The 8982-nt window shown below is 45.1% G+C and overlaps 1 long non-coding RNA gene across 2 annotated transcripts; it reads right to left on the minus strand.

Moving 5' to 3' along the window:
* Positions 1-996: 996 nt before the first annotated feature.
* LOC311579518 lies at positions 997-7247 on the minus strand. Of its 2 annotated transcripts, XR_014773174.1 has the most exons (4): positions 5700-7247; positions 4946-5037; positions 4536-4697; positions 997-4310 (listed from the first exon to the last, which is right to left on the minus strand). It is a non-coding gene; the product is annotated as an uncharacterized lncRNA (long non-coding RNA). The 2 variants fall into 2 exon arrangements; XR_014773175.1 differs by having other exon boundaries at positions 997-4697.
* Positions 7248-8982: the final 1735 nt, after the last annotated feature.

Here is an 8982-nt window from a genome sequence, read left to right on the forward strand (position 1 = left end):
TGCGTGAGCCGTGAGGAGCAAGGCGGCAAGCGGCTCCTCTGCAGGCTCGGCTTCAGCTTCTGCTCCTGGTTCTTCCCGATTGCCCTTCATGACGGGCCGTGATTAAGACATCTAGGTCAAATAAACCCTTTCCTTCTCAAGTTGATATTTTATCACAGCAACAGAAAGGGGCTAGGATGGCCACGCGTTTTTGAAAAGCAGCTAATATAAACAGACTTCAAGATTCTGGTTTATTTAGGTGGAAGGGGAAAAAAAATGTATGTTGGGTGTAGTGTGGAGGACTAGAATTTCACTGCTCTGAGTGAGACCCACTCTTACAGGCTTTAGGACCTGGAACAGGACAAGCTGTTTTCTTGTAGCCTGGGAAGCTTGCACGTGTTTGTTGGAGAATTTCCTCTGAGCAGAACTGCCCAGACCTGCTCAGGGAGGCGGGGGCTCAATGTGGACGATCACACAGAGGGGTCCTCTCTTTTTTCCCCCTCCCTCCCTCCTTTCTTTCAATTTGTATATATAGCTAGGTGTGGTGGTTTACACTTTTAATCCCAGCACTCAGGAGGCAAAGGCAGATGGATCTTAGTGAATTTGAGGCCAGCCTGGTCTACACAATGAGTTCCAAGACAGCTAGGGCTATGTAGAGAAATGCTGCCTCAAAAAAAAAAGCCTCAATATTCATGTATGTGTAATGTATTTACACCATCACTCCCTCCCTCCAATTCCTGCATCCCCTTCTAGCTGAAATTCATGGCCTCTCTTTCTTTAATTATTACTGTTATAAATATATGTGAATTAATAATATATTATATTTTATAAATATATATGTAAGTAATATAAATAAAACTTGCAGAGTCCATTTAGAATCAGAGTGTTGTTCATATGCACATGAAGGGGCTCATCCGTGGGGAAGAATAATTCTCATTTCATAGCAATATTATTTGCCTGCGGCTCTTCATCTAGGGGTGGGACCTTGCAGGATTTTCCCATCCACGTTGGCATGCGAACTCTTATCATCATTGTTCATGTCTTGCTTAGGCAGCCATATTTTTGAGACTTGATTGCTGCAGCTTTACTTTCACATATAGAAGAAACAATCTTAAAGCAGACAGCCTGCTTCTCTGGCTCCTTCCACCCCATCCTCCATGGTGTTTCCTGAGACTTAGGCCTAAGGGTTGTATTGCGGATGTATCTGTTGTAGGCGGCTACCTGATGCTCAGTAAGTAAGGAAACAAGGAAACAAATAAATAAACAAAAGACAGCAAGGGTTGTCTTTAAAAAAAAAAGGAAAAATGCAGAGAGTTAGGAGCGCTAAGAATAAATTTCTTCTACGTAAATGTGAATTGGGATGGATGGTGTAGCTGCTATTGAGCTCTGCTTGTCTTAGTTTTCCTCATAGTATTACCTCTAAAAGAACCAGGAAAACTGAGTTTCCCATGAAACTCATCCTCTAAGAACTTCCTAGATCGCATCTGAGAAATACCTTAACTGTTTGGTTACTGTCCTATAGGGTATAATTAAACACAGTGTTTTCTTCATACACAGAACATGGGCTTGGCAATCGGTGTAGTAGCTCCTCACTGTCAGCCCATTCCACCCAACCCCCTACCTGGAGCATCTTGAGCTCCCGTCATCACAACTTCAGGTCCTAGTTTCTATAAGCCTGAAGCTGGAACTGTCGCCTGGTCATTTTGAGCACCTCATCCCACGGCACCAAGAGGTTAATGTATTGACTATAGTGATCGACCTTCACCATCAAGGAGAGCTAGGTTACTGCTACTCACTAATGATGATAAAAACCTATCCCAAATATGGAGCACCCACCGCCATCACTCCCATCCATGGTTATATTGCTCTATGGGAGCCATAATAACTCAGAGAATAACTAGAAAATCATTGGTCTTAGAACTGGGCTTGTTCTACGAGGTCAAAACCTTCTGATGTGCTGAGGATTTGGTGGCGGTGGAGTGAGTGGGGACAACAGAAGGTATGGTTGTCGATCTTGGTTCCATGGTTGGCTTCTGAGGAGTCTTGTCTTGTTTGACTTACTTTGCAGATGTTCCTGTAAAGTTATGTTCTGATGAAATCACCAGTTGAAAATTTCATTAAGCCAAACTACATGTAAACTACCTAGTCTTCCTAATGTCATAGCTCAGCTTACCCTACTTAAACAACCTTATCATAGCGATATTAGCCTGTGGTTGAGCATGCCATGGAATACAGATCAAGTGACAAGCACCTCATATTATTTCTTGTGTTGGATAGCTGACTGGAAACTGCTACCTCACCTAGCTGGTGAGGGAAGGCCATGCTATACAGAGCTAGTTTGGGAAATCAAGGACAATATTGCTTTTGCCTTATTGTAAAGTTATGTTCAATGTGGCAGGTGGTTTTTAACTAAATAGAGCAGATTCCATTCCCCACAGGATGTGTGGTAGTATATGTTAAAAGAGCAAGAGACCTTATGACATTTAAATCAATTTACTCTACAAGTATCTGATTTACGTGCAGATCTCCAAGAGGAATTCACACAAAGAGTGACATAAAATAAAAAAAGATTGCTTCAACGGTCCAATTCAGCTCAGAAACTTAGTCAAATGTACTTTACTCCCAGGTCAGTTATAAAAAAAAAAGATTTAAAAAAAAAGTTTATGTCATAAATGAACAGATTGGTTTCTGCCAATGTGTGAGAGGGCAGCTGTTTCTTCATTGTTCCCAGTTCATTGTTCACTGACTGGCATTGTATTGTGATCCTTGGGGTTATGTGGAAACCAAGCATTCATCTACATCTCTAAGCTTTTACTGGGGCCACACAAAGTCTCTGCCATGAGTGGCAGATGTGTGAGATATGGCCCTTACCAAGCACACTCAGGGCTCTGTGTGAACAAATGTCTGTGTGAATTCGAGCCGCCACTAATTTGCAGTGTGATTATGTGCAATCTCAACCAACTCTGCTTTTGAGGGTTCTCGTGTGTAAACGTAACATTAACCTTTATTCATTTGTCTCACAAATACTAGCTGATTACTTGCTACGCGTTTGTGCTGGGGCACCAGAGCTGTAAGATCAAGGGGGGAAAACAAAGGAAACCAAGCTTAATAACCCAAAACTGAAACAAACTCCTAAACAACACCATCAGAGCAGAAATAAAACTGCTCCCCCCAACAAGCCTACTTAGTGCATTGCAGTTAGTACATCTGTAGTTAGTTTTGGATGTAGAGGTCTACTTCACAGAGTGAGAAGGAACTGAGATGCTGATGAAGCAGAAGGCACATGGCAGATGCTTCAGAAATGCTAGAGAGTGTGATCAGGTCTTACAGAGGTAGACCTGCAGCACCAAAGTATAACATATGCAAATAGCAGAGGAGGGCAGAGGAGGCGGAGTTTATTGTGGTATTGGGAAACTATATGAGTCAGGGTTCAATAGAGGGACAGAGTGAATAGAATGAATATCTATCTACCAACCTGCCTCTGTAGCTATCATCCACCTGTCTTGCTTTCTGCTTACCTACTTTCCTTCCTTCCTACCTACCTACCTACCTACCTACCTACCTATGAATCTTTCTATCAAAGAAACTTATTAGAATGACTTTCAGGCTGTGGTCCAGCTAGTCTAACAATGGCTGTCTACCAATGGAAGGCCCAAGAATCCAGTAGGTGTTCAGTCCACAAGGCTGGATGTCTCAGCCCATCGTCAGTATATGCCAGAATCCCAAAGAAGTAGCCACTGAAGGAATGGGCCTGCTAGCTGGAGCAAGCAGGCACAGAGAGAGCAAGCTTTCTTCTCCCATACCCTTTATGTGGACTGCCGGCAGAGGAGTGGGCCAGAGTAAAGGTGTGTCTCCCCACCTCAAGGATCCAAATTAAACGTAGATCTTCCCACTTCAAATGATTTAATTAAGAAAAGATCCCTCACAGGTGTGTCCAGCCATTTGGGTTTTAGTTAAGTCCAGGTGTAGTCAAGTTCACAATCAAGAACAGCCGTCACAGAAATCATGGAGGGGCTCCGTGGAAAGGTGAGCCCTACCCTCTGTTTTCTTGGAAGAGGCACTGAATGCAGTTTGGCTGAGGCAGAGGCTGCACTGATGTACATACTGGTCCACTGAACGAGAAGGCAAGTTAGTGGGCCCATTGCAGAGGCTTCCTACTGTCATTTTACATATTTGCTGAGGATAGGGGCAGGAAGCCCTTGGAGGTCAAGGCCTCTTCAACTGTGCTTGGCTTCAAAACATCAGAGACATGTTGCAAGCAGTGTATACCCAGCCTTGTGGGTGGTACTCTCTATTTTAAGCGTAAACCGTGCTACATTGTATCAGGAGCCCTAAAGGAAAGAAATCTGTTAGCTTCTGGGGTTGGTATATTATTAGGAGATTGACTCCTGTTTTACTTATTTATTTAAACCAAAAAGAGGGACCAGTGATAGACTGGTGGTCCATGAAGTCACATTTACTGAGCACATACACTACACAATGCTCAGTGGCAGTTGTGGGTGACGCAAGTCCACTGGTGAATGAAGCGAGCTCACCCCCTTGGGTGAAGGACACACCTCTGCCTTGAGAAGCGTAGTTGTCCCCTTCCCTTCCTGGTTCTTAGAAGCAGAGTTTTGTTTGTTTTTAGTCTTGTGTCTCCTAGCTGGGATGCTGACCAGGATGCCTGAAACAGATGGCACCTTCAGGTGGGCAGCCGAGCACGGCGTAGTGGCAGGATGCTGATAAAATAACGACAGGGTAAAGGAGAGAGAAGGAGGGCTGTGAAACCTTCCAGTCTGGGCTAAAGGGTAAGTGGAGGGAGCAGGTCAGGGATCTTTTGAGAGGGAATGCTCTCTAGATAGGAGCCGTGGTCGGTGCCAGAAGGATGCTGCCAGGTTCCAGTGCCTTGGGAGAAGGGAGTCAAGAAACCTCACTATCCTCCTCCTCCTTTTTAACGTCTGCTGGTGCCTCCATTGGTAAAACCCACCCGGGAGCTGGAGGTCCAACAAGCCCACTCACGCCCGTTATCAGCGTCATCCTCCCGGGCCACACTGGAAGCCGAAAAGGCTAGCACTGGGTCTGAAAGGCAAATGTAGGTACTTGGCACTTGGTACCAAGGAATGAAGAGGCAATCTGACTCCTCGGTTCTGGATCATATTGTCTGCCTTTCCTAAGGGGACCGCACTGAAAGCAGCGGCTCTGTACATTTCCCAAGCATCCTGTACAATTTCCTGCGGGGTAACACGCACAGCTAGCGGGGCGGGACTACGTGGAGTGACGAAGCAGAGACCTGTTATTTCTGGCTACTCTGACATCGTTTTCCTCCCCCTCTTAACCCCCTTCCCCCGGCAATATTTTCCCCATTTGGAATCTTCCCACAGTTCCTTTGTCAAGCTGTGTCCTTTGGATCTGATATCTATGTTCTAGAACAATTTCTTACTGGGCGGGGAGTAGAATTTTGATATATGGCTACACATACGCAGTTAGATCTATGTCAAAGTTATTATAATATCATCCCAGAGTCACACATGACTCAAATGACAGTGATGAAATGGCTACCATGGTCGAAGTAACTGGCAGAAACAGCCTGAGGGAGAAAAGATTGTCTGGCTCACAGTTTCAGAGGGATTGCAGTCCATCACGGAGGCAGTAGCTGTTCATGTTTTCTCAGAGCAGGAAGCAGAGAAGGAGAAGGCTGGAAACCAGGGCCCAGGTTGTAAACATCAAAGGCTTGCACTTACTGACCAGATTTTGCTAGCTTAAACCCACTTCCTCAAGGCTGCAGAGAGTCTTAGAACACAGTGCCACAACCTGGGGACTAAGTACTCAGAACATGAACCTGTGAGGCACATCCCAGGTTGGAATCAGAAGGACTGCTGTAATTAGAGACGTTGCCTACAACCTCACCACTGATTGGCTTGGTCTACTGACGTATTCATAGCATGTGGCCCAGATCTAGCCAATCAGAACCAACTGTGAGTGCCCTGTTGGCCGAGTCTAGGAAATGCTCAAGTGCTTGAATTGCAGGGAAGGTTCGGCTAGAGGGCTGCCCCGGAAGCTGAGGCTAGCCTAGAAAAGAGCACTGTTGGAGATAGAGACCAGGCTTATCCATTCGGCCCAATTTACCTGGGATCCTACTGATTTTGAAACTCAAAGCTCACAGCCTAGGAATTGATTCCAATGTCCTCAGACCAGGACAGCTGGTCACCCAGACTGAAAAGTGAGAGTGTGTCCTGACAACGTTATTGCAGTTCCCAGGTCCAGCCCTGTCTGTGAACTTTCACTGTTTTCAAATGAGTCCTCAGGAACTAGCTTTTCTGGAGACAGAAACATCTGTGTGCAATGCCTAGCCAGTTCTTTGGGGGGTTTTCTATTTATTTTATTTTATTTTTATTATTATTATTTTTACTCTTTGAGATGAGTAGCTGAATATTTTTTAACATCCTCTTCCAGTCTCATAAAACTATGTATCTATATCAGGCTAGTCTCGCAACCTCCCCTTCTTCCCATTGGCCATTAAAAATAAAAATAACAAAAAAAACCCACCCAAAACAAAGAAGAAAAGAGCAAATCTGTGCAGAGTGTTCCGAGATGCAAGCAACGAGTCCGAACCGATCTTATCGGCTTGTGGCTCAGCTTTACCTAGATGAAAGCGAAGGCCATTAAAAATATCTGCTTGGAATTTTTTTATATGAGACCAAGGACGGAACACAAGGCAAGAAATGCTATTCATCCTGCTTGTAATGCTCAACAGCCGGGAGCCTTCAAGAACCAGGCAGCTGCTCCCAGGACAGGAACTACTCTCAGGGCTGAACCTTTGCAGGGCAAAACCTGGGGCAGGACGGTTTCTGTAACCCAGGTCTCCGGACCAGAAGGGGAGCTACCCTGGGACTTCTGGGTCCCAGAGCAGCAGCAACATAGCTCAGCGGTTCAGAGGTGATGGTATATACGATGGTGTATATCACCTGTGGGGCTGTCCTTGACCTGCGCGGAGGGACCATGGCAGTCTTTTTCAGTACTGCCTATTTCTACTCATTTTTTTTTCTGTTTTGTTTGTTTGGTTTTTTTGGACACAGGGCTTTTCTGTGTAACCCTAGCTGTCCTAGAACTCTTTCTCTTTCTGTAGACCAGGATGGCCTCAAACTCACAGAGATCCTCCTGCCTCTGCTTCCCAAGTGCTGGGATTAAAGGCATGGATCACCACCACCAGACATCTACTTATCGTTTATATTGTATCTTAAATATCTTTTGTTTGTTTTGTTTTCTTTTTTGAGATAGGGGGCCGGGCGTGGTGGCACACGCCTCTAATCCCAGCACTCGGGAGGCAGAGGCAGGCGGATCGCTGTGAGTTCGAGGCCAGCCTGGTCTACAAAGCAAATCCAGGACAGCCAAGGCTACACAGAGAAACCCTGTCTCCAAAAACAAACAAACAAACAAACAAACAAACAAAAAAAGAAAAAAAAGAGATAGGTTTTTTTCCGTGTAGCCTTGACTGTCCTGGGCTCACTTTGTAGACCAGGCTGGCCTCGAACTCACAGAGATCAGCCTGCTTCTGCTTCCCTGAGTCCTGGGATTACAGGCATGTGCCACCATGCCCAGCTGAGAGCTTTTTGTTTATTTGTTTGCTTTGTTTTTGTTTTTCAAAACAGGGTTTCTCTGTGTAGCCTTGGCTGTCCTGGACTTCCTTTGTAGACCAGGCTGGCCTTGAACTCAGAGATCTGCCTGCCTCTGCCTCCCTGAGTGCTGGCATCACAGGCGTGTGCCACCATGTCCAGCTATCTTAAATATCTTTTAAAAACATATCTCTGTGTGTGTTGCATGCATGTGTTACGTGTGTGTACACACAGGCCTGAAGTTGACGTTGATAGGCTTTCTCCATTGCTTCCCATCTTCTTTATTGAGGTATTGTCTCCCAGTCCAGCCTATCTGGCTAGTCTCACTGACCAGCTTGCTCTGGGGAGCCCTTGTCCCCATCTTCCAGGGTTGGAACTGTAGGCTGCTCACCATGTGTACCTGGCATTTCCTGGGTTCTGAGTTTCTGAACCTCAGACCTCTCAGGCAAGTGCTTTAACTCTTGATCCATCGCCCTAGCCCCAAAATCTTAACCATCTTTAGGGAGGTCTTTCTGACACCCTGAAAGAGACTATGGTAGATTGAGATCAGCCCCACCTCATCTTCCCTTTTTGGCAATAAGCCGTCTTTCTCCTTGAGGGAAGTTTTCTGCCTTTCTGTGGGGCTCGTGGGACTGATCCCCACTGTACTCATCTCCCACCCCACAGGGGTTGCCAGGTAGCCAGGCAAGCCAGTCTCTCCCAGTGTAGTGATGGGCTCATAGGCAGACATGTGAACTAAGCAGGGTCAGTCAGTCTTCTTTGGGATTGATCTAGTGAGATGAAGATAGTGAGAAGGTCAATTGACGAGGCTGCTGAGCTGGGGAGTGGACACCTAGTCACCAGGAGGAAGCTGTCAGCGTAAGGAGAGGAAGATGGCCTTCTGTAATGGGGGTTCTGTAAGCAACAATGGGGGTGGGGGGGTGATAAGAATGAGCACTTCTTTCAAATACACCGCTATATGATAAAATTCTTCCCTTTAAAGTGTATGGTTTGGTGGTTCTTATTTTTTTTAAGTACACTTGTAAGTTTGTACAAATATCACTGCTACTCTATTTAGGATATTTTTGCTACAACAAACCTTTATCTATCACTCCCCATTTCTCAGGCACCAAGAACTAATAATTTCTCTGTCTCTCCAGATTTACCTATCCTGAGTATTTCATATAAGTGGAGTCATGTGCTTTGTGGTAATTGTGCTGCCTTTCCCCCATTAGTGCAACATTTTAAAGGTTCACCCATATTGTCACATGCTGTAACTTCATTCTTTTTTATGACTAGATATTTCCTTATAAGAAAGAATTGGCATGCATCAGTTGTTAGCTATTTGCCTATTTGTGTCTAGTATGAATAACTGATCATTTTCATAAAAAAACTACATGGTCATCAAAAATTATTTCTAGAATGCTTTGTT

Source organism: Acomys minous (assembly GCF_964271855.1).
Source record: "Acomys minous genome assembly, chromosome: 12".
NCBI classification, from domain to species: Eukaryota; Metazoa; Chordata; class Mammalia; order Rodentia; family Muridae; genus Acomys; species Acomys minous.